General features: G+C 42.8%; 1 long non-coding RNA gene across 1 annotated transcript in view; it reads left to right on the top strand.

The window, feature by feature from the left end:
• LOC114815124 overlaps positions 1–23727 on the top strand; it is a 245413-nt gene that overhangs the window by 188683 nt on the left and 33003 nt on the right. The gene's annotated exons all lie outside the window — the stretch shown is intronic.

The following is a 23727-nucleotide window of genomic DNA, read 5'->3' as shown; positions in this document are numbered from 1 at the left end:
CATATTCAAGATTTATGTTTCTGACAGTGTGGTCTACATATTAATGGATGGTTGTTATTAAACACTTTGTACAGAGCACTGCGCTAAGCCCTTGGGAAAGTATAATATAGATCTGGTGTATAAACATGCTGCTTTAAATATAGGGTCCTTTGAGTGAATTCCAACCAGTGGAGCACTTCCTTTTACCTACGCTCCCAGAGGCGTGGAAGGTCATGAGACGAATAGATCCAAATGCCCATTTTGATGCTAGGCAGAGTGTTAGCTATCTAATACTAATAATTGCGGTATTTAAGCGCTTACTATTTTTTAACTACTGTACTAAGTGCTGAGTTGGATACAAGTTAATCAGGTGGAACACAGTCCCTGCCCCACATGTAGCTCACAGTCAAAGTCAGAGGGAGGCCAGGAATTGAATCCCCATTTTGTATAGAATTTGCCATCTTGGGAGCAGAGAGGGGTGTACATTTTTCTTCTGTCCCTTTTTTCTGAAGTGACTGGGATGAAGGGTGATTGCCCCTCCAAAATGGCTGGCTGCCCCTGCAACTATACTTCTGGCTATTTCTCCTACATAGCACCCCCAATACTACTACTACTACTACTAATAATAATAATAATGATTGTGGTATTTGTATGTAAGTGTTATGTGCCAGGCTCTGCACTAAGTGCTGGGGTAGTTACATGCAAATCGGGGTGGGCATAATCTCTATTCCACATGGGGCTCACGCTGTTAATCCCCATTATACAGATGAGGTAACTGAGGCACAGAAAAGTAAAGTGAGTTGCCCAAGGTGACACAGCAAACAGGTGTAAGAGCTGGAATTAGAACCTGACTCCGAAGCCCGTGCTCTGTCCACTAGACCATGCTGCTTCCCCATTTACAGCGTGGCAAGAGTGAGAACTCCCAGGAGCTGGAAGTACCATATTTGCCATTGTGTAAATGGGGAATGTTGCTGGGGCTTCAAGCCTGCTGAGGGGCGGCATCTGGCCCTGAAGCAGCAGGAAGAGGTGAGTCTCTGCAGCAGCAAGTGAGTCCTTAGTGTAGTTGTCAGGGTCAAAGCCATTTTCTGTGGCCGGTGGACCGGGAAACCATAGCAGGAATTACAGCAGGCTACTTCAGCTGCTGTTGATGGCGACTTCCTCCTTGGCTTCTTGGCCTCATCCACTGACTCTCTAGGAGAGGTATTTATGTCTGTGAGGATATGGCTGTGCTCATATTGAGTCTGTCTTTGCCTTCCTTTTTCTGGATGCTTCCATCTGTGGTATCTTCTCTGGATCTCCCTTTTCTTCCTTGTGAGAAGTAGCATTGCTTAGTGGATAGGGCACGGGCCTGGAAGTCAGAAGGACCTGGGTTCTAATTCCCTACAAGTCACTTAACTTCTCTGGGGTTCAGTTACCTCATCTGTAAAATGGGGATTAAGAGAGTGTGAGCCCCATGTTGGATAGGGACTGTGCTCAACTTGATTAACCTGTATGAACCCCAGTGCATAGAACAGTGCTTGGCACATAGTAAGTGCTGAAGAAGTACCATAATGTTATTTCCTTCCTTTGTCTTTATCTCACCTCTCACTCCATTAATCTTTCTGGAAGCTCTGCTTTCTATCTCACTGTGGACTGGAAAAGAATTGCTGGCACTTGAAGAGAATTCCAATATGTGCTCTGACTGTGTAGAAACATCATGCCTTGTCAGCCAGTCAGTTGTATTTATTGAGAGCTTACTGTGTGTAGAGCACTCTATTAAATCTTTTGAAGTGTACAATTTGACAATAAAATTGACATATTCTCTGCCCACAACAATCTTACAGTCTAGAGGGGGAGATAGATATTAATATAAATAAATAAAATGTGGATATATACATAACTGCTGTGGGCTGGTAGGAGAGTTGAATAATGGGAACAAGTCAGGGCTATGCAGAAGGGAGTGGAAGAAGGTGCGTCAGAAGGTGAGTTGGAGGTCCATAGGCAGGTCATAGGACAACCAAGGAACACTGTGAGAAGTAGTGGGGCCTAGTGGAAAGTGCATGGGCCTTTGAGTGAGAGCATTTGGGTTTTAATCCCTAGTCTGCCAACTGCTTGCTATGTGACCCTGGGCAAATCACTTAATGTCTCTTTGCTCCAGTTTCCTCAACTGTAAAATGGGGATAAAATCCTAGTCCTTCCTACTGAGATTGTGAGTCCCATGTGGACTCACTTGTATCTACCCCAGCATCTAGAACAGTTCTCAACTGCTTGATACATTGTAAGAGCTCAACAAAAGCCATTTTAAAAAAACTCATAGGAGAAACACGCTTTCTGGTTTCAGTCCTTCCCACCCCTTCACCAAACTTCCCCAAAACATTTGACTCAGGAAATGTTCAAACAGAGCAGCTAAGCATTGAGGTAGGACACCTCTGTCCTCTTCCCACTGTTAATGGTTGTGGAAGAAGAAGGTGAAATGGCTGCTAAAAGGGCAAGAGTTAGGCTCATTTTTTCACTAACTTCAGTGTCTGGAATAGTTTGAGTATTAAAATTTCAATCTTTTGTTCCCACCTTGGAATCTGGAAAAAATTTACCCACTGACTGATATGGCTCGGTGTTTCTACATACCCAGGGCACATATTGGAATTCTCTTCAAGTGCCAGCAATTTTATTTTTTCCCAATGTCACTGTGAGAGATGGACTACTGGTTTGATTAATCTAGTACCACACTCTCAGTATTCTTACTCTCTTCATGCACAGAAGTGGGTTTGCTAACAGGCTAAAATAAACAATGGATTTAACCATATGTTAAAGAAAGGAACATTTTATTATCCTTGGTGCACATGGAAGAGAGGAGAATTTGTTACAGCATTTGTTAATAATGATAATAATAATGGTATTTGTTAAATGCTATGTGCCAAGCACTGTTCTAAGCACTGGGGTAGATACAAGGTTATCAAGTTGTCCCATGTGGGGCTCACAGTCTTAATTCCCATTTTACAGATGAGGTAACTGAGGCACAGAGAAGTAAAGTGATTTGCCCAAAGTCACACAGCTGATAAATAGTGAAGCTGGGATAAGAACCCATGATCTCTGACTCCCAAGCCCGTGCTCTTTCCACTAAGCCATGTTGCTTCTCTGTGCTAAACAATGTCCTACGGGCTGGGTTAGATACTGGCTAATCAGATTGGACACAGTCAATGTTCCACATGCAGCTCACAGTCTTAATCCCCATTTTATAGATGAGGAAACTGAGGTGTAGATTTCAATGGTTTGCCCACGATCACACAGAAGACAAGTGAAAAAGTCGAGATTAGAATCCTAGTCTTCTGACTCCCAGGCTCGTGCTCTTTCTGCTAGACCACATTGCTTCTCTAGTATATAGATTGAGAAAGCTCGGTACTTGAATTGTATGTTTTTACCTCAAGCTGTAACTTGAGTCTTTGAAGTCGAGAGGTTTTTCCTGTTGGTGAAATAAAGTAGATATCTGAATATCAACTCAATTAACAAAGGGTGTGTGGGGGGGGAGTATGTTTACATATGAAGATGGTGAACTACATAAAACTTGCTAGGCATTAAGTATCACTTTTAAGGTGACGTTCCATGACAGGTTTGTGAAAGAAAGTTGGAAACACCTTTGAGAGAAAACCTAAGCACATACTTGTCTTTGCTACCTGAAAAAAATTGATTGGTGGGAGGAGGGAGAGGAAACAAATTATCATGCCCATGTGTAAATATGCATGCTATGTATAGGTTTTGAGTTTAAAGAGAACATAATGAAAAAGGCTGTGTTTCTGAGTATATTTGACCTCTTCCCCTTGAAGTGAGAGCAAATCCTAGAGCAATTCCTTGGAGATTGGATAGTCAGGTGCCTTTTTCCTGAGAGACTATAGAAGTAATGAGTGCCCGCTTGTTGGGTCTGACATAAAGGGACGGATTACACATTCCAAGGGCTGGGTAGCATTGATGATGATCATTATCTACATAACCACGGGCCAATTAAGTGATGATTTTCATCCACAAAAGACTTGTATTTGATAGGCATGTCTTTAGACATGTAAGCGAGAGCGAGCTGGGAGTCCGTGGATGGTTTTCTGACAAGCTTTGAAAATTTAACAAAGACCTGTAAATACATGGTTCTGAGAGCAGAAATAATCACAGACTCTGTAATTGACATTGGCAAATCACACCAGTGATTGGGAGGAAAACAAAATTGACTCTATCCACTTTACAAGAGCTCACAAAAACCATGGGGAATGGTTGAGCACCTGGAAAAATCCACTATAGAAAAAAGCATCTATAGTCTAGGCTTTTAGGAGAATTTAGTTCCAGACATGACAGCATCTCCACATAAGGGAATAGTTTTGGTTTTACGTAATGCTTGTAAATCAGGGTTTGAGTGCAGTATCGATTTACATGAAACATCTCTTGAATTGACAGCTGTCTCAGGGAATTAGGAGCCCTAGGGATAGGGAAAGAAAGAGAAGTTTGCTATCGTTTTTAGGTCAAAATAAATGAAAAGATGAAATGCAAATCAAAACACAATAAGTAGAGGACATATTTGGATGGGAAGGGAGTTCGAGGCTAGGAGGTGGATGTGGGAAAGGGGTGGGCAGCAAGATTGTTGAGATCCGGGCACATTGAGTAAGCTGGTGCTAGAGGAGTGGAGTTTGTGGGCTGGGCTGTAGTAGGTTAGTGAGATGAGGTATGATGGGGTGAGCTGATTGAGTGCTTTAAAGCTGATGATGGTAAGGAGTTTCCAGTATGGAGGTGGATGGGCAACATTGGAGGTTCTTGAGGAGTGGGGAAATATGGGCTGAACGTTTTTGTTGGTAAATTTTCCATGCCACAGAGTGAAGTATGGATGGTGTGGAGAGACAGGAGGTCGAGAGGTCATTGAGGAAGCAGATGCAGTAGTCAAGGCGGGATAGGACAAGTGCTTGAATCATCATGAGAGCAGTTTGGATGTAGAGGTAAGCGAGGATTTTAACAATGTTGTGAAGGTAGAACTGACAGGATTTGGTGACAGATTGAATGTGCATTTGTGTATATAATTTATTTTATTGTTCTCCTCCCCTGCTAGGTGGTAAGCTCCTTGCTGCGATAGATCATTTCTACTAACTCTAGAGTACTCGCTCCTGAGCAGAGTAACCATCTGATAAATGCTATTGATTGAAATGTTGCACATCTGCTTTTGTTCTCTCCCTGAGTCCTTAGGCTTATTTAATTAATGGGTTAGGCAAAGGCCTAATGTGTTATTCTTGTTGAAGACTGGTTCTTTGGTGCACCATCCCCAGCTTTTGTACTTTCCCTTACTTTCTTGGCAAAAGTGAAATTAGCATGAAGGAGGTAGTGTGGGGGTGAATGAGATTAAGTGTAAGGATAAGGGAATATCAGGATTGGTGTGAGGTAGTATGACCAGCTGCTGGGACAGATCTAATTCTAGGACATGTATGTCTTTATAATCATGCTAGAAACAGAATATAGTGACCTAGGTAGGTCTCAACTCCCATCTCTATGCAGAGAATTACCAAAGATGCATCTCCAGCCTTGATTTCTCTCCTCTGGACTCCATACTTCTTCCTGCCTCAGGGTCTCATTACTTGGATGTCCCATCAATTCCTAAAATCTGACATGTCCAAAAGAGAACTTTTCATATTCCTACTCAAACACTGTCCTCCCCCATTATTTTCCTTTCACTTTAGTCAACACTACCATCCTCCTTGACTCACAATCCCATAACCTTGGCATTATCCTCAATTCATCTTTCTCATTCAACCCACATACTCAATCTGTCACCAAATCTTGTAGCTTCAATCTTCACAACACCACAAAAATCTGTCCTTTCCTCTCCATTCAAACTGCTACCACTTTATTATTCTTAGTCTATCTAGTTTTGATTACTGCATTGGCCTCTTTGCTGACCACTCTCACTCTTGTTTCTCCCCACTCCAGTCCATAAATGTCTGGATCATTTTTCTACAAAATCATTCAGTTCATGGATCCCCCTTGCTCAAGAAGCTCCAATCGTTGCCCATTCACTTCCACACCAAACAGAAACTCCTTACCATAGGCTTTAAAGCAGCGTGGCTCAGTGAGAAGCAGCGTGGCTCAGTGAGAAGCAGCGTAGCTCAGTGGAAAGAGCACGGGCTTTGGAGTCAGGGTTCATGAGTTTGAATCCCAGCTCTGCCACTTGTCAGCTGTGTGAGTGTGGGCAAGTCACTTAACTTCTCTGTGCCTCAGTTCCCTCATCTGTAAAATGGGGATTAAGACTGTGAGCCCCACGTGGGACAACCTGATTCCCCTGTGTCTACCCCAGCGCTTAGAACAGTGCTTGGCACATAGTAAGCGCTTAACAAATACCAACATTATTGTTATTATTATTAAATCACTCTATCATCTTGTCCATTCCTACCTTACCTCCCTGGTTTCATACTACAAGCCAGTCTGCACACTTTGCTCCTCTAATGCCATCTACTCACTGTACCTCTCTCTCATCTGTCTTATGGTTGACTCCTCAACCAAGTCCTGCCTCTGGCCAGGAACTCCCTCCCTCTTCATATATGACAGATGATCACTCGCCTCCCCTCCAAGGTCTTATTATAAACGCATCTCCTTCAAGAAGGCTTTCCTAAAGTCCTCATTTCCTCTTCTCCCACTCCCTTCTGTGTCACCCTTACATTAGGATTTACACCCTTTTTCACCCCTCCCTCATCCCAATAGCACTTATGTACACATTCCCCTCTAGACTGCAAGCTCATTGTGGTTAGGAATGTGTATTTAAAATCTGTTATTGTACTCTCCGAAGCATTTAGAACCATGCTCTGCACAAGGTAAGTGCTCAATAAATTGAGAAGCAGCATGGCCTAGTGGACAGAGCACAGACCTTGGAGGCAGAAGGAACTGGGTTTCTAGTCTCAACTTCTCCACCTGTCTGCTGTGTGACTTTGGGCAAGTCACTTCACTTTCCTGTGCCTCAATTCCTTGATCTGTAAAATGGGGATTAAGACTGGGACCCCTATGTGGGACATGGACTGTATCTAACCTAATCATTTGGTGTCTACTCCAGCACTTAGATCAGTGCCTGTCACATAGTAAGCACTTAGCGAATACCATTTAAAAAATAAATGCGATTGAATGACTGATTGTACTTCACTTTAGTTCACCAAGTAGCTGCTTGGGGGTACCGCTGTTATCCATTTTCCATGTACCTTGCACCCAAAAGATCTGTGTTGCTGTGGGGTTTGCTTCAGAGGTTGTGAGTTCACTGGTTTCTAGGTCCTCATTGTTGGTTGGCCCTTGATGATGATTATGGTTCTCAAGTGATGCTAGTGAAACCACCCAGGAATGTGTCTTCTGTAGTTACTTTTTCTGTCACAGTCTTCTCCCAGTTCTTCTCCTACCTCTCTGACTTTTCCCCTTCTCTTCTCAGTTCAGAGTCACTCCTTTGGAAAGCCCAACTGTTCCCACTGATTCAACATTACCACCTCTACACAGATGACTTCCAAATCTACCTCGCAAGGCCCAAACCTCTCTCCGCTTCTGCAGTCTTTAACTTCCTCCTGTCGGAGATCTCTATTTGGATAACTCAGAGACACTTTAATGTCAACATGTCCCAAACTGAAGTCATCTTCCCTCCCAAATCCTCTCTTCCATGTCAAATTCCCATCATAATTGACCACACCACCACCATCTCACTCACCTTTTCATTATCATTGACTCCTCTTTCTCTTTCCATGCACATATTCACTCTATCACAGTATCCTTTTTGTTCTTCCTGTACAAGATTTTGAGAATTCATCCCTTTACGTTCCATTAAAACAGACACATCACTGGTCCAGACATTAGTCATAGCTCTGCTTGAATACTGCGTCAGCCTCTTCACTGATCTCCCAGCCTCAATCTCTCCCCTCTCCAGTCCATACTTCACTCTGCCACTCAATTCATTTTTCTAAAATATCTCCATCTTCAAAAAACACTAATTGTTGCCCATTCCTCTTTTCAATAAGCAGAAGTTCCTAAATGCCAACTTTAAGATACTTTTCCTTTTTTTTTAATGACATCTGCTAAGCACTGTGTGCCAGACACTTTAATAAGCACTCAGATGGATACAAACTAATCGGGTTGGACATAGTCTATAACCCACATGGGGCCCACAGTCTTAATCCCCATTTTACAGATGAGATAACCAAGACCTGCTGGTCTCACCTTTACAATATCACCAAGATCCGCCCTTTCCTCTCCACCCAAACGGCTACCTTACTGCTACAGTCTCTCGTTATATCCCGGCTAGACTACTGTGTCAGCCTTCTCTCTGATCTCCCTTCCTCCTCTCTCGTCCCGCTCCAGACTATTCTTCACTCTGCTGCCCGGCTCATCTTCCTGTAAAAACGTTCTGGGCATGTCACTCCCCTTCTTTAACACCTCCAATGGTTGCCTATCAACCTCCGCTCAAAACAAAAACTCCTCACTCTAGGCTTCAAGGCTCTCCATCACCTTGCCCCCTCCTACCTCTCCTCCCTTCTTTTTTTTCCACTGCTCACCCTGCACGCTCTGCTCCTCTGCCGCCCACCTCCTCACCATCCCTCGGTCTCGCCTCTCCCGCCGTCAACCCCTGGGCCACGTCCTCCCGCGGTCCTGGAATGCCCTCCCTCCTCACCTCTGACAATCTAGTTCTCTTCCCCTCTTCAAATCCCTACTTAAAGCTCACCTCCTCCAAGAGGCCTTCCCAGACTGAGCTCCCCCCTTCTTCCTGCTGCTCCCTCTACCCCCCCTTCACCTCTCCTCAGCTAAATCCTCTTCTCTCCCCCTTTCCCTCTCCTCCTCCCCCTCTCCTGTCCCACCCCCTCAGCACTGTACTTGTCCGCTCAACTGTATATATCTTCATTACCCTATTTATTTTGTTTATTTTGTTTAATGAGATGTGCATCACCCTGATTCTATTTATTTGCCATTGTTTTTATGAGATGTTGTTCCCCTTGACTCTATTTATTGCCATTGTTCTTGTCTGCCTGTCTCCCCCGATTAGACTGTAAGCCCATCAGAGGGCAGGGACTGTCTCTATCTGTTGCCGATTTTTACATTCCAAGCACTTAGTACAGTGCTCTGCACATAGTAAGTGCTCAATAAATACTATTGAATGAATAACTGAGACACAGAGAAGTTAAATGACTTACCTTAGATCACACAGCAGACAAGTGGCAGAGCTGGGATTATAACAGAGCTGACTCCCAGGTCTGTGCCCTATCCACCCCCTAGACTATTCTCTCCCTAATAATTTTTCCCTCTCTTCATCCATTAAGACAATCCACTCCTTTCATTCAACTCAAGTCAACCAACTCACTGTGCTTCTTCCTCCTCTTTCATACATGGCAGACCACCAAAATCTCTGTTGTCAAGGCCTTTATGAAGCATATCTCTGTCTCTCATCTTCCCACACTATTTGTCCCCAAAGTGCCACTTCAGTATATCCTAAGGTCTTGGATACTGACAACCTATAGCCCTTATGTAATGTCTTCTTACATCGTTGCTTCCTACCATCTGTAATACATGTAGTGTCTGTCTCCTCTGCTAATCTGTTGGTAATGGCATTTGTTAAGTGCTTACTGATTGCAAAGCACTGTACTGAGTACTGGGAAAGAATGCAAGGGAAAGCTCTATGGCCTTGTGGTTACAGTACGAGCCAGAGGACATAGATTCTAGTCCCAGCTCCACCACTGGCTTTCTGTGTGACCTTGAGCAAGTCATTTAACTTCTCTTTATCTGTTTCCTCACCAGCAAAATGGAGATTCAATATCTGATTTCCTTTCCTTCTTTCTTAGACTGTGAGGTCCATGTGGGGCAGAGACTCGGTCTAACCTGATTGATTTATAACTAACATAGCAGTTAGAACAGTGCTTGGCACATAATAAGCACTTAACAATACTATAAAAAATAAAGCATGCACATTAGGAAAGCAAGGGTAAGTTCCTGAGTCACTTGATGCTCCACTTCCCCCTGATTCTGTCTTTCAAAAATTGCCATTTGATTCTGGTCTTTTATCTTGTTTTCTACCTCTGTGTCCTTCAGTGCATTATGAGGTAATTTGCTGCCTCTCAAGCAAAATTCAGAGACAGCATTTAGTTTTCGTTTAATAAAATAAATCTCTAGTTGTGTGTGGGGGGTTAGGGGGGTGGTTCTCAGATGTAGACCAACATATAATTTTGGTTTTCTTCAGAATTCTTTTCAGTCCACTGTACTGCAATATGCCAAGCTTAACCTGCAGAGTGATTCATAGTCATTTACATATCTTTTTGTGTATGTGTCTCATGAATAGTTTCATTTGCATATAAGAGTTTCTGAATCCAGATCTCAAAGATTTTTGTGGATGTTCATAACCTGTTGAGCTGGAGAAGTTTCCTGGTGCATTGGATACAGGAGCAGCTTTGGCCTGGGACTCAGAGGACCTGAATTCTAATCCTAGTTCTGCTATTGCCTACTGTGTGATCTTGGACAATTCAATTCAATAGTATTTAATTAAATTCAATTGTATTTACTGAGCACTCACTGTGTGCAGAGCCCAGTAGTAAGTACTTGGAAGAGTACAATACAATGATGGACACATTCCCTACTCACAAAGAGATTGCAGTCTAGAGGGGAAGATACATACATTAATATAAATAAATTACAGATATGTACATAAGTGCTATGGGGCTGGGGGGGTGGGGGAAGAACAAAGGGAGTAAATCAGAGTGAAGCAGAAGGAAGTGGGAGAGGAGGAAATGGGGACTTAGGGAAGGCCTCCAAGAGGAGATGTGCCTTCAATAAGGCCTTGAAGGGGGAGAGATTAATTGTCTGTTGGGTGTGAGGAGGGATGGTGTCCCAGGCCAGAGGCAGGATGTGGATGAGGGTCAGCAGCAAGTTAGGTGAGGTGGAGGCACAGTGAGAAGGTTTACATTAGAGGAACGAAGTGTATAGGCTGGTCTTAGTAGGAGAGTAGCGAGATCAGGTAGGGTTAGGAAGGGGCAAGATGACAGAGGGCTTTAAAGCCAATGGTGAGGAGTTTTTGTTTGTTTTTGTTTGATGAAGAGGTGGATGGGCAACCACTGGAGGTTTTTGAGGAATGGGGTGAAATGTCCTGAATGTGAAGTATGGACTGTAGTGGAGAGAGACAGGACCTGGGAGATCTGCAAGGAGATGGCTGCAGTAATACAGGCAGGATAGGATGAGTGACTGTATTAATATGGTAGCAGTTTGGATGGAGAGGGTGGATTTTAGTGATGATGTGAAGGTGGGACCCACAGGATTTAGTGATGGATTGAATACGTGGGTTGAATGATGTGTATGTCTATAATTCTATTTATTTTGAAGGTATTGATGCCTTTCTACTTGTTTTGTTTTGTTGTCTGTCACCCCCTTGTAGACTGTGAGCCCATTGTTGGATTGGGATTGTTTCTATCTGTTACCGAACTATACTTTCCAAGCACTTAGTACAGTGTTCTGCATACAATAAGCACTTAATAAATATGACTGAATGAAGGACTAGTGGCTAGAGCATGGGCCTGGTAGCTTAAAGGACATGGGTTCTAGTCCTGGTTCTGCTGTGCGACCTTGGGCAAGTCATTAACTTCTCTGTGCCTCAGTTCCCTCATCTGCAACATGAAGATTCAATACCTATTCTCCCTCCTACTTAGTCCCTGTACCATATGAATCTCACACTCTGTGTCCAAACTCATTATTTTTTATGTATGCCAGTACTTAGTAGAATACATGGCACCAAGTAAGAACCTAACATTTTTATTATTATAATTATTATATTTTATCAGTTTCTCACTCCCTGGCTCAAAGATCTTGCACCTGGAGAGTTTCCAGTACTCTACCACTTTCAGCTATTCCATTCCATTCCTAGCTTAGGCATTGCCTTCCACTTGCTAGCCAATCTGCTACAAGTCAAAACTCACCTGTGCTGGACAGCAGCAGCATGGGAGAGAGTTGAGGGTGGAGGCTCAAATTTCCTGCCTGGAAGGAGACAGTGGTAAACCATTTCTGTATTTTTACCAAGAAAACATTATCAGAACAATTGCATAGGGAGGTGGGACATTATGGGAGAGATGTGTCCAAGGAATTGTTGTGGGTCAGAAATGACTCAATAGCATATAAGGCAAGACAAGACAAAACTGTTGAGCTGGAAAACTTTCCTGTGAATTGAAAGAACATTTGATTCCAGTTATCAGATGCCCTTATTCCATTTAAAAAAAATTATGGCATTTATTAAGTGCTTACTATGGCATAGAGGCTAGACCATGGGCCTGGGAGTCATAAGATCATGGGTTCTAATCCTGGCTCTGCCACTGTCTGCTGTGTGACTTTGGGCAAATCACTTAACTTCTCTGTGCCTCAGTTATCTCATCTGTAAAATGGGGATTGAGATTTTGAGCGCCACGTGGGACAAGGGACTGTCTCCAACCGGATTTGATTGTATCTACCCCAGGACTTAGTACAGAGCCTGGCACATAGTAAGTGCTTAAAGAATGCCATTAATTATTACTATTATTATGTGCCAGGCACTATTCTAAACTCTGGGAGAGGTACAATGTTATCAATCAGGTTGGAAACAGTCCATGTCCCACATGGGTCTCATAGTTGTAATCCCCATTTTACAGACAAGGAAACTGAGGCACAGAGAAGTTAAATGATTTGCCCAAGGTCACACTATCTTCAGACAAGTGGTGGAGCCAGGACTAGAATCCAGGTCCTTCTGACTGCCAGATCCATGCTCTATCCACTAGGCTACTACTTCCTTCAGGTGTATTAAATCTACCAAATCTATGCAATAAGCTTACTAGGACTGGAACTCCCACAAAACCCTGCTTTAGTCCAGTGGAGATTTACTCAGTCAATCATATTTATTGAACGCTTACTAATAATAATTATGGTATTGGTTTATCACTTACTATGTGCCAAGCACTGTTCCAAGCATGGTGTAGATACAAGTTAATCAGACTGAGCTTGTCTCTAGACTGTGAGCTCATTTTGGGCAGGGAATATGTCTGTTGTATTGTACTCTCTGAAATGCTTAGTGGAGTGCTTGGCACATAATAAGTGTTCAGTAAATATAATTGAATGAATGAAGTTTGAATATAGTCCCCATCCAACCTGATTAACTTGTTTCTATCCCAGTGTTTAGTACAGTGCCTGCTTAACAAATACCACTGGAAAAAAAGTACTTATTTAACGCCCTCTTCCCGGAGCACTTATGACCATAGCTTTAAACTCTGTTGCTTCTTCCTACCTGTAATTTATTTTAGTATTTGTCCCCCTCTCTAAACTATAAACTTGTTGAGAGCATGCTCTTTTCACATAGGCCACACTGCTTCTGCTTCCAACCCACCAGGACAGTTTGCCAGCTCAGTAAGTTATGAGCAACATCAAAAATCCTAAAGGCCAGGATTCAGAAACAGCTATATATAAATGATGCTACTCATGAGACATACACAAAAAGACATGCAAATTAACTTGCCTCCACCCCACTCTTAGAACAGTGTTTGGAAAAAGAAAGCATTTAAACCCATATCATAAAAATTATTATTATCAATCTCTGTCCTAGAAGGGCTCACTGATAGGTTAGCTAACTTTTATTTCAGAAGAAGCAAAATAGTCACTTCATCCCCATGTTGGAAATGCTTCCAGATTATTAAGGAGTCTTGAGTCCTTTCTCCCTCTCTCTCTTTCTCTCCCTCTCTCTTCTCCTCACCCCCCCCATCCTCTTGTGCCTCTTTCCCATTTTTCCATGGCTGCAGTGTGCTCCAAATGAGACCCATCCCACCTCCTCCTACCCAGACCTTTCTTTCCTCTGCTAATTCTGTTATACTGCACTCTTCCAAAGTGCTCTGTACATAGTACACTGCTCTGCAACAAGTAAATGCATAATAAATTCCATTGATTGCTGCTCAGTGCCACTAAAAACATTTCTTAAAATCTGTTTCTGCCTGGGCCTGACGCTTCCCTACTTACTGTCCCCAGAATTACCTCATCTGGAGTTTGAAATAAGTCTATGGCAGGACTATCACGGTCACCCCATTCCACAATCCTGGCTTTGATCCAGCCCCATGGCCATGTTGGTTCGGGGGAGTGTAGCTGGGAAATGAACTCTCAGTGAAGGAGGTTACAAAAAAAAGAATTAAAAAGCAGATGATGCCAGATGGAAGAAGATAGGGGAAGCCCTGGGAATAGGGAGGAGGACAAATTTTGGGACACTGAAGAGGTCATTTAAGAGCACTAAGGAAAGAGAGGTAATAATAATAATTGTATTAAGTTCATACTACTTGCTAGGCACTGAAGTAAGTGCTAAGGTGGATATAAGCAAATCGGGTTGGACACAGTCCCCATCCCCATGCTGGGCTCACAGTCTTAATCCCCATTTTGCAGATAAGGTAACTGAGGCACAGAGAAGTGGAGTGACTTGTCCAAGGTCACATAGCAGACAAGTGACAGACCTGGGATTAGAACCCATGACCTTCTTAATCCCAGGCTCTTGCTCTATCCACTATGCCACACTACTTGGATAGGGGCAGGATTAAAAAGACCAAAGGAAAGGGAGGATGGAGGTTCCAGAAATGCTAGGGAGATGCAGCTGTTTAACTTCTGTTGAAGTAAAAATAATTCAACCAGCCGTCATACTACCACCAGTCAAAGAGTTCTCCCAGAGCTCCGGATAGCAGGTTGTATCCAGAGAGGATCCCAGGTGCAGAACACAATATGAAGGAAGTTCTCATTGTGGCTGTCACCCTAGTTCTGATGCCGTGTGCAAGTGTACAACCGTTCCCTAATGCTGCCATTACCTACTCTCTAAAATCTGTTGTGAAAACATAGTTATAGAAGAACTGATGGGACTGTTCACATTTGCAACATTTTAGAAAGCAGATGAATGACTCAAAATCTGCAGAAACCCCTAAAATATCCAGTCCACTGCTCTGAAGTCACTGTGTGTTGGTCAAAGCCTTTCCTGTCATTATCCTCTTCCTGCATTTCTTAATTCATTCATCACATAATCATCCATAGTCTATGTGGAATCGCCTCTATTGCTCCCATATTACTAATTTATCTTCTGCTTGGTTTAAAACTGGATGGTGAAATATTAAACCGTGATTCCACGAACCATATATTAAACCCCTTGTCATGTCACGGTCCTCAGCGTTCTGTCCGATTCAGTGTGTACCAGCCTGTAACTTCTGGTTGGAAGATTTTAGCTCCTCTCCTCCTCTTCTCCACCAATAAACAGCAACAGGCTTGATCATAACGCTTTGGAAAGAGTTCCATGGTGTTCTGCTATCCTGGCACTGTTCAGTAAGTGATGTAATGACCTGGTGAAGTATGAATACTTGAGAATGGCAGCTACAAAATAGGGTTGATTAATGTTATTTGTATTGACCAAATGGAAATATTTTCAGAGTGACTATTATGGAATAAATTAACACTTCAAGAAAGTGTTGGAAGTAAAGGTAGCTTTCAGTGAAAACTGGAGGGACAAACGAAAGAGAAAATCTGATGAAAGAATAGATTAGTTAAATAAATTCATCTGGCCTGCAGAAAATTCATTTCATAAACACTGAAGTGAACCCCATGTAGAGTACTAGCCTTGGGGAAAAGAATACAATCTTGGTGAACAAGGTTATCCATCCAATAGGTTTTTTTCTATTGTAAGTCTCTGAGAGAGTGATTCCAGATAGTTTTATTATTCTAATACTCTAATTTAAAAATTGCCACTCGAAATAGGCCTGAATGATTATAGTTTATTTGAAATTGTCTCCAGAAATACCTTCAGTGCTGCTATTAAAGCACACTGCTTTTGGAAGGGAACAAAGCCCCACTTTTCACATCACATGAAACATTTCTTTTTAATGTTTCAAATCCATTTTCTCCTGGCAGTGATTAGAATAAGTATTGCCAGTGGTCGGAGAGAGTACATTATGAATGATTTTACTTAGTCAATTTAAAAAAACAATAAAATCAATAAGCTGTTCCTGGCATTTAAAACTCTCCTAATCTGACCTTTCGTGCCCTCAACTGCCCCCCTACACCTTGCCTCCTTTCCCAGAAGAAGACATTTCTCGGAAGCAGCTCGTTAAGCCCTGAAGCAATTTTATTCACAGTTAAGGCCAATAGGTAGCTGGATCCTCTCTGGATACAATCTGCTATCCAGGGCTCTGTGAGAACGTGATCCCCTTTGACTGGTCGATAGCCAAACCAATGCTACCACAGGCAAGTCTGTGTCTGCTGTTTAGCAATCTTAATGAATATGGTTAAAGAAATTTGAGTCCTAATCAATAGTGTGTCTGGTAGGGATTCAGGCACGTGTATCTAGTTGGAATGAGAATACAAAGGTAGGCATTCCTGGGACAGAACTGTTGTTCCCCAGCCCAGTAGCCCATTTCTGACAGGGACAACAGGGTAATGATAATAATGATAATTATAGTATTTGTTAAGCACTTACTATGTGCAATGGACTGTACTAAATGCAGGGGGGGGATACAAGCAAATCAGATTGGTTACAGTCCTTGTCTGCACCTGGCTTACAGTCTTCATCCCCATTTTACAAATGAGGTAACTGGGACCCAGTGATGTTAAGTGACTTGACTAAGGCCACACAGAAGTCAAATGGCAGAGTCAGGATTCAAATCCATGACCTTAGACTCCCAGGCCCGTGCTTTATCCACTTTGCCATGGCTGTTTCTAGACTGTAAGCTCATTGTGGGCTGGGAATGTGTTGACCAACTCTGTTATAGTGAGCTCTCCTGAGTGCTTAGCACAGTGTTCTGCACATAGTAATTGCTCAATAAATATGATTGATGGGAGGAAACTTGGGAGTGTTTAAGATTTGCCTCATTGGTATCCCTAACTTTTCTTCTACTCATTTCCTCTCCATTCCTGTATTTCCTCTTACGGATTATCCATTCATGAGTTTGTCCAAAACATTCTGAACTCTACTAAGACTGCAGTTTCCTGTGTTGACCACCTGCTAAATGTTGAAACAATTCCTCGTATTTGATTTGGAATTCCCATATGCTCAAGTTCAGTGAATGTTTTTTCCTGTTGTACAATCATTCTGGGTTCATCTTGTCCCCACCCTTCATAATTGGGTTTATCAATCAATCACTGGTATTTATCAAGTGCTTACTGTGTACAAAGACCTGTACTAAGCACTCGGAGGAATACCATGCAACAGAGTTAGTAGATACCTTCTCTGCCCACAACGAGTTTACAGTCAGTCTTATTTCAATACTGTACCTTCTCAGGCTACATCTTTCCTGACCAAAGAATCTGAACTCTTTCTGTCTGTCCTCCTGAAGGAGCTTCTCCATCTCCCTGATCATCTTAATTGCCCTTTGTTGAACCTTGTCCAGTTCTATTATGTCTTTCCTAAGATGCAGGATTGCTCTCTCTTTAGGTGCGGGTGTACCATGGATTTATAAAACGGCTAAACTCTGCCGTTTGTTTTTTTTTTCTATCCTCTTCCTGACAATGACCAGAGTTCACTAGGCCTTAGACCGGTGATTGCAAAGTACAGTCAATAATGATTCTGAGCTCTCTATGCCACTTGGATCGATACATCTGAGACCTTAATCATGCATTATAATTTGGATTGTTTTAATTCCTAAAATGCATTACTTTGCACTTGCTTGTTTTGATACTCCTCTTCCATTTTTCAGCCCATTCACTCAGCTTCATGATTTCTTCTTGCAATTTCCTCTATTTACCTAGAAGTTCACCATCTGCAAGAGCTTAGTGTCCTCTGCAAGCTCTGAAATTTCATTCATTCATTCAATCGTATTTATTGAGTGCTTGCTCTGTGCAGAGCAGCATGGTCTAGTGGATAGAGCATGGGCTTGGGAGTCAGAAGGTCACAGGTTCTAATCCCAGCTCTGCCACTTGTCTACTGTGTGACTTTGGGCAAGTCACTTACCTTCATGGTGCCTCAGTTACCTCCTCTGTAGAACGAGGATCAAGACTGTGAGCTCTAGGTGGGATATGGACTGTCCAACCTGATTATCTTGTATCTACCCCAGTGCTCAGTACAGTGCCTGGCATACAGTAATTAAAAAAAAAGGAAAAAAAAAATCTCCCCTCTGAGTTCCTCAAAATTTCTGGGAGAGCCTGCTTGGTCCTCATGATTTTCTAGATCAACAGTGTGTTCTGAAACATCCTATGAGAAGCAGTACTGCTTGGTGGTTAGAGCACAGTCCTGGGACTCAGAGGATCTGGGTTCTAATCCTGACTCTATTTGTCCACTGAGTCAACTTGGGCAAGTCATTCAATTTCTGAGTTTCACTTTTCCTCATCTATAAAATGGGGATGAAATAAACAAAAAAGGATATCTGACAAAGAACAGATATTATATTAGAGGAGGACTTGAACAGAGCCTTTTAAGTCGCCATACTGAGGATGAGGTAGAGAGGAGCTGGTTTAAGATGGGGGGGTGCAAGTGTAATGTAGTTGCAATCTCAGCATCTTGACTCTTCTAAAAATATAGAGGCCTCAGTGCAGAGTCAGCTATGTTTACAGTACCCCTCTTATATGAAGCAGCCTTCTGAGTCTTTAAATGCATCTTCATCTATTTAAATACATTCCCACACTGCCTGTGGGAAGCAGTATGGCCTAGTGGAAAGAGCATGGGTTTGGGAGTCAGGGAACTTGGGTCTCTACCCAATTCTGCTATCTTCTAGATTGAGAATCTCTTGTTGGGTAGGGATTGTCTCTATTTGTTGCTAAATTGTACTTTCCAAGCACATAGTACAGTGTTCTGCACACAGCGCTCAGTAAATATGATTGAATGAATGAAAACCTGTCCTTCCTCCCACTTAGACTGGGAGCCCCATATGGTCAGGGACTGTATCTGCCCTGAATATCTTCTAACCCCCATAGCACTTAATATAGTTCTTTGCACATGGTAAGCACTTTAGAAATACAGTGAGCTACATCATCTATGTGGTCACCACAATTTGCTCCAGTTCTAACTTCTTTTTATTTCGATTACACCTTTTATTCCATGGTCATCAAGAGACACCACTGTTGATCTGACATATTAGAAGACTCTTTTGTCGTTACCATTGGTAATCTTTCACTGTGTCCTTTAAATTCCTTTTGGACTCACCTAATTTCCCCTGTGAACCTTACCTGCCACTCTTAATGGTTTCCTGTTCTCACTTGGGTGAGATTTCCATTTTGTAAAGAATGACTTTCTCTTTCCCCTATGACCTCTGATACCTTGCCAATGACTCATGCAGGGTTTCTACTTGATAACCTTATTAAAAAAAATTTTTCACATTTTACTGAGTTTATACAGGATGGCATTTTAAAAAGTCTCCTCAAGGTTTCTAGTAAGTCACAATTTTTGTTTCATTTTGTGTATTCCTTTCAAGTTATTCATTCAATAGTATTTATTGAGAGGTTACTGTGTGCAAAGCACTGTATCTATAGTTCACATTTTTTGTTTTCTATAGATTTTCTTTTCCTTACTCCCTTCAACCCCCAGCAAGAATGGTAAATTTTATTGAGTTGTGATCATTAGTCTAGAGTGGCTCCCCCACATATTTCTCTTCTAATAGATTGTGTTCACTACTCAGAATTAAATTATCTTTCCTTGTTGGCTTTATGACTAGCTTTCCAGAAATATTATATAGCCTATCTGAAAACCTTACCTTTACCACTCTTCCTGATGAGTTATTTAGCTAATCTAGGTGGGTATGATTGAAGTTTCCCCAAATGACTACTGCTCTGATTTTCAGTTTTCCCAGTTTCTTCTAATAGCCTCAATTGTCAACCCAGCTGAAAACTGGGTGTCAGTTGTTGAGGAGGCATGGCCATTAAGAAGGGAGTGGCTCTCTGAGCAAAAATTCACATGGAAAAAGAGACAAGGTTTCAAAAGGAAAACAGCCTCAGGTGCTACAGACATTAAGCAAAACAATGCAGTACGGAATGACCCTTTTGTCTTCCAAGGTGGCTGGGACTATGAATTTTTGACCCCACAGACACTGGAAAGTGAACTTTGCTGTAAGTGGTATTTTCTATGAATGTGAAGGATACTACAAAGGGTAATATCTTTTCTGTTCATTTTCTTCACCTGAGATGAGTGATCTATAGAACACTATTATTATGCTATCTGTGTTAAAGCTTAGAATTTTATTTAGAGATTCCATGTTGGTTCTTCCACCCACTAAGAATTTAGTGATATTTCTGTGCATTTTGTCCCTCAGAGTGCCAATCTTTCTCCAATCCAGGGCGTACCTATTCTTGGTCTTTTCTGTAATGTTTATAGTCTCATAACCTGGCTGAATGTCAATAAATACAATAGAATGAATGAAATGTCAGTGATGTCAATTATGCCAAGGCCCTCTCTTGCCATCAAGCATTCCAATTCTCATATTTTATTTTCTCATATTTGTGTGGAAGATTTTGATATTTTGACAGTACCTTTAGGACAATTTCTCTATCTGCCACCTTGATTGAATGGTAGTCTACTTTTCCCTCACTGGTTTCCTTAAACATCCTACTTGATTCCCTCCAGACTCCTCAAGCATTCCCTTGCCTAGAACACGTGAAAGTAAGAACTAATCTGTCCCTTTCCCATAAGCTCATTAAGCCCTCCTTTTGGGCTTTTTCAAGAAGATCTGACAAATTATTTGTTCTTTACTGCCTCGAGTCCTCATGTGGCCTGCCCTATCACACCCAGACATCTATCATTTGTGGATTAGTAATGTCACATCCCCTGCTAGACTGCACATTATCAAACCAGGAGAATGAGAACAATAGGAAAAAAACGTAACCGGCCCACTTCCTTTTGAGAGATTGATCCAGTGAAAAGGCAAACTGGAACAAGCATCGCACTTTAATAATGATAATCATAATAATTAAGTGCTTACTATGTGCCAAGCACTGTACTAAGTGCTGGGGTAGATACAAGTTAACCGGGTTGTCCCACATGAGGCTCACAATCTTAATTCCCATTTTACAACTGAGGTAACTGAGTCACAGAGAAGTTAAGCAGCTTGCCCGAGGTCACACAGCAGACAGGCAGTGAAGCCGGACTTAGAACTCACATCATCTGACTCCCAAGCCTGTGCTCTTTTCACTAAGTCATACTGCTACTTGGTGCAGAAATTTCCAGCACTCTGGTCAACAAATCAAGTGATGAAACTTTCCTTCCTAACTTTGAGCCCTGTTGAATTTTTGGTTTGTAATTTATGGGGTATACCACAATAGCTAATAAGAAAAGCAATTCTCAGTTTCTTATCTTCTCTAGGCCAAAGTTTAATAGTGTTCTGACTTTCTCAGGGTTTGGATGCTGGGAATAAAGGGTTAAATATTGATTGAAGTTGCTAAAAATCATTCAAGTAGATTAAAATCAATCTTTATAGTAAAAACTATCATTCACTCTGGGACCTAGACTAGTTAGAATAATAATAATGATGTTGGTATTTGTTAGGCGCTTACTATGTGCAGAGCACTGTTGTAAGTGCTGGGGTAGATACAGGGTAATCGGGTTGTCCCATGTGAGGCCCACAGTTAATCCCCATTTTACAGATGAGGTAACTGAGGCACAGAGAAGTTAAGTAACTTGACCACAGTAACACAGCTGACAAGTGGCAGAACATGTGGACATTTTGAGCAGATGATGAGTTTTTCTGTTTCTCCATTAGACTGTTTGTTTCTTGAGGGCAGAGATCAGGTTTACCACCTCCAGCGTGCTGTACTTTTCCAATCACTCAGTAGTGTGCTTAACACATAGTAAGTACTCAATAGATACCATCGACTGATGTACTAATCAGAGTATAGGATACATACTTTAGACCTGAATGTGATGACCATTGTATTTAGAAACATGTTCACTTACTTCACTGGGAAGTAATAAGCAATAAGTACAGTTATACCATTTTATATCATCACTGAGCTTTGCAGTAGCTAAAATTCCAACCTGCTCTCATTTAAAGAAGCAGTGTGGCTTAATGAAAGAGCCTGGGCTTGGGAGTCAGAGGTCAAGGGTTCTAATCCCAGCTCCGCCACTTGTCTGCTGTGTGATCTTGGGCAAGTTACTTAACTTCTCTGTGCCTCAGTTACCTCATCTGTAAAAATGGGGATTAAAAAATGTGAGCCCCATGTGGGACAATCTGATTACCCTGTATCTACCCCAGTGCTTAGAAGAGTGCTCAGCACAGAGAAGCAGCGTGGCTCAGTGGAAAGAGCACGGGCTTTGGAGTCAGAGGTCATGAGTTCGAATCCCGGCTCGGCCACTTGTCAGCTGTGTGACTGTGGGCAAGTCACTTAACTTCTCTGGGCCTCAGTTACCTCATCTGTAAAATGGGGATTAAGACTGTGAGCCCCATGTGGGACAACCTGATTCCCTTATGTCTACCCCAGCGCTTAGAACAGTGCTCGGCACATAGTAAGCGCTTAACAAATACCAACATTATTATTATTATTACATAGTAAGTAGTGTGGCCTAGTAGAGAGAACCTGGGCCTGAGAGTCAGAAGACCAGGGTTCTAATTCTGACTCTGCCACTTGTCTACTGTGTAACCTTGGGCAAGTCACATAGATTTTCTGGGCCTCAGTAACCCCATCTATAAAATGGGGATTAAATCCTACTTCCTCCCAGACTGTGAGCACCATGTGGGACAGGGACTGTGTCCAGTATGATTAAATTGTATCTACCCCAGCATTTAGAACAGTACTTAAAGTCACCCATGACCTTCTTGCCAAATCCAATGGCTCCTACACCATTCTGATCCGCCTTGACCTCTCTGCTGCCTTTGACACTGTCGACCATCCCCTCCTCCTCCATACCTTATCTCACCTTGGCTTCACGGACTCTGCCCTCTCCCGGTTCTCCTCTTACCTCTCTGGCCGGTCATTCTCGGTCTCCTTCGCTGGAGCCTCCTCCCCCTCCCATCCTTTAACTGTTGGAGTTCCTCAAGGGTCAGTTCTTGGCCCTCTTCTGTTCTCCATTTATACTCACTCCCTCGGTGACTCATTCGCTCTCACGGCTTTGACTACCATCTCTACGCAGATGGCACGCAGATCTACATCTCTGCCCCTGTCCTCTCCCCCTCCCTTCGGGCTCGTATCTCACGCCTCCGGGATGTCTCCACCTGGATGTCGGCCCGCCACCTAAAACTCAACATGAGCAAGACTGAGCTCCTCATCTTCCCTCCCAAGCCCGGTCCTCTCCCAGAGTTCCCTATCACCGTGGATGGCATGACCATCCTTCCCGTCTCTCGGGCCCACAATCTCGGTGTCATCTTTGACTCGTCTCTCTCGTTCACCTCACACATCCTATCCGTTACCAAGACCTGCCGGTTTCACCTTTACAATATGGGCAAGATTCGCCCTTTCCTCTCCACCCAAACGGCTACCTTACTGCTACGGGCTCTTGTTATATCCCGGCTAGACTACTGTGTCAGCCTTCTCTCTGACCTCCCTTCCTCCTCTCTCGCCCTGCTCCAATTTATTCTTCACTCCGCTGCCCGGCTCATCTTCCTGCAGAAATGATCTGGGCATGTCACTCCCCTTCTTAAACAACTCCAGTGGTTACCTATCAACCTCCGCTCCAAACAGAAACTCCTCACTCTAGTCTTCAAAGCTCTCCATCCCCTTGCCCCTTCCTACCTCTCCTCCCTTCTCTCTTTCTACTGCCCACCCCGCACGCTCCGCTCCTCTGCTGCCCACCTCCTCACCGTCCCTCGGTCTCGCCTATCCCGCCGTCGACCCCCGGGCCACGTCTTTCTGCGGTCCTGGAAC

This window comes from Ornithorhynchus anatinus, chromosome 1, assembly GCF_004115215.2.
Source record: "Ornithorhynchus anatinus isolate Pmale09 chromosome 1, mOrnAna1.pri.v4, whole genome shotgun sequence".
Lineage (NCBI taxonomy): Eukaryota > Metazoa > Chordata > Mammalia > Monotremata > Ornithorhynchidae > Ornithorhynchus > Ornithorhynchus anatinus.
The sequence above is the reverse complement of the archived record's forward strand: the minus strand, read 5'-3'. Positions and strand labels throughout refer to the sequence as shown.